The following is an 11,511-nucleotide window of genomic DNA, read 5'->3' on the forward strand; positions in this document are numbered from 1 at the left end:
CTACATTGAAACATACAGTGAAATGCATCGTCTTCATCAAATCAATCAGTGGGGCTGCCCACAAGAGCCGCCAACATTGCATACCCAGAACTCACTCACCCGAACCGTACAACACTGGAACGTGGGACGAAACCGGAGCACGCAGAGGAAACTCGCACAGTCACAAGGAGAAAGTACAAAGTCCTTCGAGACAGTGGCGGGAATTGAACCCCTGGTCTTACAACTGGCGCTGTCATAGTGTCCTGCTAACTGCTGTGTTACCGTACCACCACTCTGATTCCGTGACCCTGCATGCTGTTCTCGCTCAAGTACAGATCATGTTGAGTAAGCAGTTAGGAAAAAGTGAATGTATGTAAAGAAACAGATTTTAGTAGGCTGTTTAAATAGTACTTTGTTTTCTCTAACTTCACCCATGCAATGAAGAGAGTATTACCTGGGGGGGGGGGGGGAGGCTGATTTTGGGGTTGGGGCTAATGTTAAAGAGAATGGAGAGAGGTCTGGAAGAGGACAGGTTGGAAATAAGATGACTGAAGGCTGGAGAATATGTCTAGTTACTGAGGAAGGTGGATGGGGAGTGGAGATCTGGGAGGAAGGAACAATAGACCATGACAGAATAAGAGAAGGAATAGGCCACTTGGTCCTAGACGCCTGCTCGCATTCAATTCAATTTACCCCAAGATTTGTTCTACACCAATTCCACGTGGTCTATCAAATCCCTGATCTTCCGGGGGAAAAAACTGCCTCTAAATATTCCCAGTGATCTAGCCTCTTCGATGCTCCAGGGTAGCGAATACCACGCATTGCATGAGAGCAGGCTGGGTGGAGGGTGGTGTTTGAGCTTTGGGATTCAGACAGTGGTGGAGTTGGTGCCTAAGAGGGGAAGGAAAGAGCAAACAAAGGTAATTAAGGAATTTAGCATACAGAGATTCTGATTCAACATGGCATTACAATAGCTTCAATAATGGCCAAGATAAACTTGAACAACAGCATTACATCATCTGTATGGACTTGCTGCAGTATTCTGGGGTTGATACTGAATTCTAGGCTTCAGAACCTGGTTTAATATCACCAGCATGTGGCCGTGAGATTTGTTAACTTTGTGGTAGCAGTACAAATACAGAAAAATACTGAATTACAGTAAATATATATAAAATAGTTAAATAGGTAGTGCAAAAACATAAAAAAGTAGTGAGGTAATGTTCATGGGTTCAATATCCATTCAGAAATCAAATGACAGAGAGGAAGAAGCTGTTCCTGAATCGCTGAGTGTGTGCCTTCAGGCTTCTGTATTTCCTTCCTGATGGTAACAATGAGAAGACGGGTGGTGGTGGTCCTTAAAGATGGAGGTTGTCTTTTTGAGGCACTGCTGCTTGAAGATATCTTGGATACTATGGAGGCTAGTGCCCATGATGGAGCTGACTAATTTACAACTCTTTGCAGCAAATTCGATCCTGTGCAGTAGCTCCCCCCCCCCCACCCAAAACCAGATGGTGTTGCAGCCAGTCAGAACGCTCTCCATGGCGCATCAGTAGATGTGCTTTAGGTGACGTACCAAATCTCCTCAAACTCCTAATGAAAGTAATTCCTAATAAAGGTAACTAACTTCCTCTGTCTTAATCAAACGGGTTGATTTTGTCTATCCTTATCATACATCACTGTATTTCATACATTACTCCCAATCCTTACCCCCTCAACTTTTGCATCTTTTCCCTTTCATTTTAACTGCTACTCATGGAGCAGATGACCTCCACAAGTTATTGCCAAGCCAAACTTTGACTCATCCTCTCGCTGAAATTCCTTATTCCTGATCTATCTCTCCTCCAACTTCTCTGCAATTAACAAGCATAGCTTTTTCTTGCTCTGGCGAAGCGTCGTCAACCCAAAAGAATTTGCAAGAAGCAAAGAGCGTTTGTCAGATAAAAGCACTGTGGTCCTGCTGCATTGAACTGTGAATGACAGTGAGCCGCCAAATAATTCCCATTTCTTAAGGATAGCAATTCCCAGTATGTGTGTGATAAACGTTGAGACTTGCAATGGTATTCAGTCTAAAGAGCCAAATCGATGATTCATTTTGGCTTCCTCCAGGAATCAGTCTTTAGCCAATTTTATGCACCACATAACATCATGAAATAGCTGAGATCAGAAAATATGCCAGTAATGGTAAAGATTAGCATTATTTGTCATGTGCACATCGAAACATACGGTGAAATGTGCTGTTTGCATCAAATCAAATCAGTAAGGATTGTGCTGGGCAGCCTGTGAGTTACACCACACTTCCGGAGCCAACATCGCATGCCCACAGCTCATTATCCCTAACTCTACGTCCTTGGAATATGGGAAGAAACTGGAGGAAACCCACACAGTCACAGGGAGAAGCACAAATTCCTTGCGGGCATTAGTGGGAATTGAACCCCAATCAGTGATCGCTGGTTATACTGCCAAGCAATCCTGAAGACCTGTGCTCCAGAACTCACTGCACTTCTTGCGAGGCTGTTTCAATAGTTAGAACGTTGGCTAGCAGTGGACTAAAACCGGCAAGGTATGTCTGTTCACAAGGATAGGAGAAATCAGATCAGTGCATCTACCAACTGAATAGTCTGCTCTTGGTCATCATTGGAATTACTGATCGTGTTATCAAGAGCTCCTTCCTACAGCCCCAGTCATCTTCATAGTCAGTCCAAACATGGAACAAAAGGCTGAATTCTCGAGATGAAGTGTGATCAGAGTGACTGACTTTAATATCAAGGCAGCATGTAGCCGAGTGTGGCATTAAGAAGTCCTTGTAAAGCCAAGATAAATGAGCATTTAGCTGCTCTGGTGTCCTGCCACATTCCAAATATATGTGCTGGTGGGCCAGATTATCTACTGTAAAATTTCCACTCCAGTACACAAGAGTTAGAATCCAGACAGGTTGATGGAAACGCAAGAAAGTCTGCAAATGCTGGAAATTGAAAGCAACACATGCACAAAATGCTGGAGAAACTTGGCAGGAAAGGAAGCGTCTATGGAAAAGAATGTGGACGTTTTGGGCTGAGACCCTCTTCAGGACTGAGAAGGAAGGGGGAAGATAAAAGGATAAAATGGAGGTGGGAGGGGAAAGAAGCTAGCTGCAAAGTGATAGGTGAAGCCAGGTAGGTGAGAAAGGGCAAGGGCTAGAGAAGAAAGAATCTGATAGGAGAGGAAAGTGGACAAGAGGAGAGAGAGAAGGAGGAGGGGAACTAGGAGGAAATAATAGGCAGGTGAGAAGAGTTAAGAGTGCAGAATAGGATAAGGGGCTGGGGAATGTGTTTACCAGAAGGAGAAATCAATGTTCAAGCCAATCGGTTGGAGGGGACTCAGAGGGAATATAAGGTGTTGCTCCTCCACTCTGAAGTGGCTTCATCTTGGCTCAAGAGAAAGCCATGGACCAACATGTCAGAATGGGAATTGTAATTAACATGTTTGGCCACTGGGCAGAGAATTAAATGGGTTTGGTGTAAATGAGTGGTTGGTGCAGACTTGGTGAGCCAAAGGCCTTGTTTTTGTACTGAATGACTCACTGACCGTCAAAGGCCAAGACACACAGTTCTCTCAATGTTTCATGTTTCTAAGTTAATTTTTATGTACTTAACATCTCCCAGTTGTATTTTGTCGTAGAGGCACATGGCGCGGAAAAAGGACCTTCGGCACAACTGGTCCAGTCTGACCAAGATTCCCTTTTAAACTAGTCACCTTCACCTATGTTAGGCCTGTATTTCTCTAAGCCTTTTCTATCCAGTTACCTGTCCGAGTACCTTTTACATCTTAAGGTACCTTTCAAATGCTATTAAAGTATCTGCCTTAACCACTTCTTCTGACAGCCTGTTCCATATACTAACCATGCTCCAGATGAGAAAGTTGACCCTTAGGATCCTATTAAACCTCTCCCTTCTCGTCTTAAGTGATTTTGTATGATTGCTTTAACCTACTCCATTGAAAGAAACCGAAGTACATTCTTCTAATTTCTTAACACATTTTATAAAATTATTTTATATAAGGTTTTGATACCTTTTTATCCCCTATTAAAATATCTCCTCATTGTTCTATTTTGACCTTTTTCATTAGTTGGCAACGCTGTGATCCCAGTCTTACTGTTTCCCTCTCCCTGCGTATCTTTTAATCTTTTTTAATTGTACGATTTATTTCAGCTTTGGGGCAGTTTGCACAGCTCTGTTACAGTGCTGGTGATGCGGATTCAATTCCACCATTGTCTGAAAGGAGTCTGTACCTTCTCCCCATGACCGTATGAGTTTCCTCTCACATTCCAAAGATATACAGGTTAGTAGGTTATTTAGTTATAGGTGCTAATGGGCTGCATGGACACATTGGACCAGAAGAGCCTGTTATCTCCCATTTAATTACCCATTTTCTTAAATCTTTACCACAAATTTTACTTCCAAAGCTGTTTCTAGTTAGTGACATTGGTACTTACCTTGATTCTGCGCAGCTGTAGCATAGATCTGCGTTCAACCAGTTATTGACTATAAATTGCTGGCAACATGGTGCTAGATCTGATTCAGCATCCATCTGCAACAACACGCACTAAATGCTAGAGGAACTCTGCAGTTTGTCTGTATCAATGGAAATGAATAAACAGTTAACGTTTCAGGCTGAATCCCTTTATCACCAGAATCATTGATGGTTTATTCATTGCCATAGATGCTGCCTGACCTGCTAAGTTTCTCCAGCATTTTGTGTGTATTGCTCTAGAGTTCGAGCATTTGCAGAATCCCTTGTGTCTAGTATTCATCAATTTAGCTGATTAAAGACTTAGGTCAAGAGGCAGACATTCACCTTCACTTTGACAGACAATACCTTTTTATCCTTCCTTCATTGATTTTGGTCAGAATGGTTTCAGACAAATTAAAATTCCCCTCAACTACGTCTTTACAATTTGACACACTGGTCTGAATGGCATTGCATTGATCTGTTCACTGTGATCTTACTAATTTTGACCCCATTTTCCTTGTACAAGCAAATGCAAAGTAGTATCTGGCTAGAATTGAAAATGACAACAAAAATAATATTTTTGTGTATTTTATGTTTTTCTGGAATTTTATATCAAATTATCTTATTCAATTATAAATGTAAAGAAAAACCTAAACAAATGACAATCTGTTTAAGTGCTAATGGATGTAATGGAGTATAGTATCTTGGTGTTTGAGGTTAGCTGACCTCAAGGTCCCAAATCACTAAATGCTAGAGGAATTCAGCAGGTCAGGTAGCATCTATGGAGAGGAATAAACAGTCAGTGTTCCGGGCTGAAACACTTTCTCAGGACTGGAAAGGAAGGATAAGAATAAGAAAAGTGAGACTTATTGACTTGGGTAATCTCTCCACCCTCCCCCTTCTCTTTCCATTTCCCATTCTTACCCCCTTCTCCTCACCTGCCCATCACATCCCTCTGGTGCCCCTCCTCCCTCTATTTCTCCCATGGTCCATTTTCCTCTCCTATCAGATTCCTCCTCTTTCAGTGTTTTATCTCTTCCATCTCTCACATCCCCACCTCACATCCCCCTCACCTGGTCTCACCTATCATTTGTCAGCCTGCTCCTCCCCACCCCTACCTTCGTATTCGGGCTCCTTCCACTTCTGAGGAAGGGCCTCAGCCCAAAACATTGACCGTTCCTCTCAATAGAATTGCCTGACCTGGTGAGTTGCTCCAGCATTCTGTACGTGTATAAATGCCAGTTACATGGTTTTATGTAAACGAGCACCTTCAAAATTTTTTTACTTGGGAATATGTTTTGAATGCTATTTTTAATATAAATCCTTGATATCTGTAAGGATTGATCGGGAGGTGAGAATGCACGATAAACACAGCTTTTCTGCGGCTATTCAGAGAGTAATTTTTAATATTTTCCCCTGCTGTTCTCTTTTCCTCACTCGCTGCCTTTCCTGGAGCCTCCGGCCAAGATAGACAACTTGAGCCAACCTTTACGTGTGAGGCCACAGTATGTTGGCAAGCTGTCTAACCACAGGCAGTATCCAGCTGAATCTTGTTCTCTCCTTCCTTGAAATCATCATTTCCCAATAGTGTACTTTTGGTCATGACCACTTATCAGAAAGGGACCATAAAAATGGAGGTGGGATGTGATCTTTACTTTCCTTGAGAAAACTGGAATTGCAATGGGAATTAAGAATGGTCACAATCAGATTATTGGGAATGGAATTTCTGTCTTCACATTAGAAGCATGGTCTCCTGTTCTTTCTTGTTGATCACCTCATTCACACTTTGACACACCTTGATCACCTTTGAGGTGCCGGGGTGGGGATACTCATCTACCAAAGGAAGTGTAAGGCACTCCTTCCCTCCCCCAGCCTGCAGGTCGCTCTTGGGAAAGGAGTAGCATCTATTTAGGCCCCCCCATCAGGGTCACGGGACACCATGGGACCAGGTGGTGGATGGTCACATGAACCGTCGGTGCATATCCTGTATGCAACAATCCCTGAAGAGTATTGATAATGGCTGGGGTCACCCATCTTGTAAAGACACTGCCCAGAAGAAAGCAATGACAAACCACTTCTGTAGAATTTGTCAACAACAATCATGGTCATAGACTGCAATTGCCCGTGTCATGAGACATGGCACATAATGAAGATGCAGCACACACAGAGTGCTGGAGCAACTCAGCAGGCCAGGCTGGATCTATGGAAAAGTAACTCTTCATCAGGATTGGAAATGAAGGAGAGAAGGAGGTGGGGGGGAGGGGAAAAAGTAGTACAAAGTGGTAGGTGATAGATGAAGTAAAGTACTGGGAAGTTGATTGGTGAAAGAGACAAAGGGCTGGAGAAGGGGGAATCTGATTGGAAAGGACTGAAGACCATGGAAGAAAGGGAAGGCGGGGGGAGAACCAGAGGTGGTGATAGGCAGGTAAGGAGGGAAGTTGTGAGAGGGGAACAGGAAGGCAGCAGGAAGGTTGTAGCTGATGTTAACCAGATCAGATGATCATTTTTTGTGACAGAAATCCTGTTGTAGACGGCCATTTAACTTGACATGTTAATTCTGCTTGTCTTTCTACAGATGCTGACTGACTTCAGATTTCAGATTCAGTTTATTGTCATTTAGAAACCACAAATGCAATGCAGTTAAAAAATGAGACAACGTTCCCCCAGTATGATATCACAAAAGCATATGACAAAACAGACTACAGTAGAAAATCCACATAACGTTTGGCAATCCCCAATCCAGAGTCCAGAGAGGCTGCTGCGTATTAATATCGCGCTACCATCTAGCGCGTTCCCCGGAAAGGAGCTCCAAATCCACCAGACAAACAAGACCAAAAACTAAAGCTACATGCCCTGCACAAAACCACATAATTACAACATATAGTTACAACTTGCTGTGTATTTCCAGCATTTATTGCAGATTTTTGTTGCTCAATTTTTACCACACTAATATTGGGTGAAACTTAGCTCAGTTTGCAAGCCATCTTGTTTCTCACTTCACACAGCTGCCCTCCAATTTAAATGTATATGAAGGGCACATAAGTATATCAGTGACATCTTTGTTTCATATTCTCATTATTTGTTGTGAACTGTAGCCCCTATTTATTTGGCATTATTCCACAACAACACAAAGGTAGGTTTATTTTCTCAGGAATTGTAGCATCTCCAAACAGAATGGTTTATGTGTCTTGTGCTGATGAACAGGATGATCCATTCACCACACAGAAATAAGCATGCCATAGAATTGAGTAGTTGACTTAAATCTGTGGTGAACAGTGGCTTAGTCATACTGCTACACCACAGGGGTTGAGGGATGCAAGTTACTGAATTGCATACAAGTGAAGAGCTTAATATCTCTATAAAATCTGATCCAGTGCAGTTAAAATACTAACGTCTACCCAACAACGTGCAAAATTGCCCAAGTACGTCAGTTTCCCAAATCTAGTTCAGTTCATTATCATTACATCAATGCAATAGCAAGTGCCATTGATACCACTCTCAAGTGTGCTTGTTCATTTATAATCTGCCCAACTAATTTTGGTTACTTGGGCCTGTTCATCTCCAGACCTCATCATAGTCTTCATCCAAACGTGGAGAAAGGAGTTGGCATTAAGGGAGTATGTGATTGAAGGGAGTGCGGAAAATACCCTCAAGAAAAATGCAACATTTCCACTGACTCAAGAAAGTCTACAGGGTGAAAAAAGGAGCATTAAACAATGCATTATTTTGTATATGGATGGGGTTAGATATATGCAAGGCTAAATATATAGTGACATCAATAAAAGGGACTTGCAGTTAGCACATGGATGTATATATGGGAAATAAAATCAAAATTCCCTCTTCAAAGCCAGCACATCTTTTCTCTCCATAAAGACCCCAAAATGGCTCTCAATACTTCAAGTGCAATCTGCCCAATGTCCTTATAAAGCCTCAGCATTACATCTTTGCTTTTATACTTAAGAACTTTTTAAAAGCTATTATTAATGCTTTTTGAGAGAGTGATTTAGATGCATATCATATTTTTTACTGAGTTAAGTATTGTATGTAATTAGTTTTGATACAACAAGTATATGGGACATTGGAAAAAAAGTTGAATTTCCCCATGGGGATGAATAAAGTATCTATCTATCTATCTATCTATCATTGCATTTGGCTTCCTTACTACAGATTCAATCTGCAAATAAACCTTTAGGGAAACCTGCACGAGGGCTTCCAAGTCCCTTTGAATCTGTGATTTTTGAGCGTTTGCCCCATTAGAAAGTAGTCTACTTCTTTATTCCTTCTACCTAAGTGCATACCATTGTGACTATACACTACCCTACACTATAGTCCATCTGCCACTTCTTTGCCTTTTTCCCCAATCTGTCTAAGTCCTTCTGCAACTCCCTGCTTTCTCAGCACTACCTGCCCCTTCATCTATCTTCGTGTCATCTGCAAACTTGTCCATGAGCCATCAATTCCATCATCTAACTCATTGACATATAATGTGAAAAGAATCGGTCCCAATACTAACCCCCTACAGAACAGCTCTCGTCACTGACAGCCAACCAGAAAAGCCCCCTTTTATGTCCACTCTTTGTCTTTTGTCAGTCAGTCAGTCTTTTATCCATGCTGGTATTTTTCCTGTAATACCATGGGCTCTTATTCAGTGGAATTAGAAGAATAAGTAGAGATCTTAAAGAGATTCTGCAAATGCTGGAAATCTACAGTAACACACACAAAATGCTGGAGGAACTCAGCAGGTCAGGCAGTATCTATGGAGGGGAATAAGTGTTTCAGCCCGAGACACATCAACAGGTCTTGATGAAGGGTCTCTGCCTGATATGTAGACTGGTTATTCTCCTGCATAGATGCTGCCTGACCTGCTGACTTCCCACAGCATTTAATGTTAAGTGGAGATCTTATTCTCTGTGTGGGCTCGATCGTGAGAGAACAAATCGGGATAAAGGATGGTCTACTCCAGGAAGAGATGAGAAAAAAAAATCATCCTCCCTGAAAGTTGTGTATCCTTGGAAACTTTTGTGTTCAAAGAACAGCAGAAGTTGGAGTCACTAAATATATTTATAGTAGAGAAAGGATTTTTGGAAAATACAAGAATAGAGAATTATGGAGGTGGAGTTGAGGCCAAGATCAGATTGACCATAACCTTATTGGATGACATAATATGCTCAAGGGGCTGGTAGCATTCATTAATATATGCTACAGTAATAACAAAATAACTGAGACTTTCTCTATTTTTCAATTTTTGTTTTTACTGATGTCTTTATAGGGCAGTACAGCGCAACACATAGTGGAGCTGCTGCCTCACACCACCAACACCAACAACTCAGGTTTAATTCTGATTTCCAGCACCATCTGTATAGCACATTCTTCACGAATTTCCCCTGGGTGCATTGGTTTCCTCCAGCGTCCTAAAGATTTGCAGGTTGTTGGGTCATTGGCCATGGTAGGGTGCTAATTGATGGAGATTGAGGAGGATAGGTTATAGGAATATTAACTTATTCATTTATTTATTGATATACAGTGCAGAATAGGCCCTTCCAGCCATTCAAGCCACGCTTGAATCCCCAATTTCACCCTAGCCTAATCACAGGACAATTTCCAATGACCAATTAGAACATCTTCGGACTGTGGGAGGAATCTGAGCACCCGGAGGAAACCCATGCAGTCACAGGGAGGACATACAAACTCCTTACATGCAGCGGTGGGAATTTTGCTGGCACTGTCTAGTGTTGTGCTAACCTCTATGCCTCCCTGCCACCCCACCTTCGTAGCAGAATGGAATTCCTCCTTGAGTTATCGTACACTTGATGGATCAAAACTCCTTTTATGTCTTAAGGAAATATGAACTTTATTGCTGAATAAATATAAGGAATTAAATTGGCTTTTTATTGGTACATAAGTAGTTACATAGTGTATTTTGAAAGGTGTTTACACAAGGCTTTTAATAGCAAATTGCCTTTGACAAGTTGATAAAAATCAAAATGAATACTCAAAAAATAAACCAAAGTTTTCTTTGGAAATGGCATAAAACCAAAATTTATTTTCTTGTTTAAATTCTGCTATACCTAAATATCTATTGCTGTAAGGAATGCTGTCAATTATGATTTCTGCTCTTTGGAGAAGTGGTTAAGTAAGTGCTTTACAATAAAAAGCAGAGTGACCGAAATGATGTGTCACCATAAATGAGCTGTTGTAAACCTTTGATCATGCCAGCCTAGCTGAAGAAGTTTGTTCTGATGAAGAACTATTCATATGATCCATTAATTCTGTTTCCCATTTCACAGATGCTGCTGAGCGTTTCCAGAATTTTCTACTTCTATTTCAGACTGAGCACTTGCAGATTTTTTTTTTACTTTTATCCTTAACTCAGAAGGTGAGTCCACACCCCTACATGACAGTGACCAGAAAGAGGCAGGCAACCTTCGAAATCTCAGAACATTTTGGACAACTTGAGGAGATAAAAGCTGAGCCTTATACATAGCCTGGACCACATGAATAAGGAAGTAATGGTGTGGAAGGAAAATCAAAATCAGGTCTTGGGCAAATATCACTTTAAGAATGTACTGTCAGTTATCCAGGAAAGAGGAAGTATTAGAAATATTGGCATATTTAGGCTGGATGGATCAACCAAGGCCTCCACAGATTTATCCCAGGATGCTTAGCAGAGCAAGGGAAGAGAAAGCTGGATCTCTGACAGAATTTTGCATCTTCATTAACCATAGATGAGGTATCAGAAAACCGAAGCATAGATAAAGTTGTCCCCTTGATCAAAAAGTGTAGTATTATAATCAGTGGTAAGGTACTTGTTGGAGAAGATTCTGAGGGACAGGATTCTTGTTCACAGAAAGGAAGAGACTGATCAGGAAGAGTCAGTATGTTTCTTTTAGGAGAAATAACATCTCATAAATCTGACTGAGCTTTTTGAGGAGGTAGCTAAGAAAGTAGGAGATACGTCTCTGCCAAAGGAGACCTTGCCTCCTCAAGCCTGCAGGTCACCCTTGGTAATATGTAGCACCTGCTTAGCCCCAATCAGGGGTACGT

This window comes from Hemitrygon akajei, chromosome 16 (genome assembly GCF_048418815.1).
Source record: "Hemitrygon akajei chromosome 16, sHemAka1.3, whole genome shotgun sequence".
In the NCBI taxonomy this organism is placed as follows: domain Eukaryota; kingdom Metazoa; phylum Chordata; class Chondrichthyes; order Myliobatiformes; family Dasyatidae; genus Hemitrygon; species Hemitrygon akajei.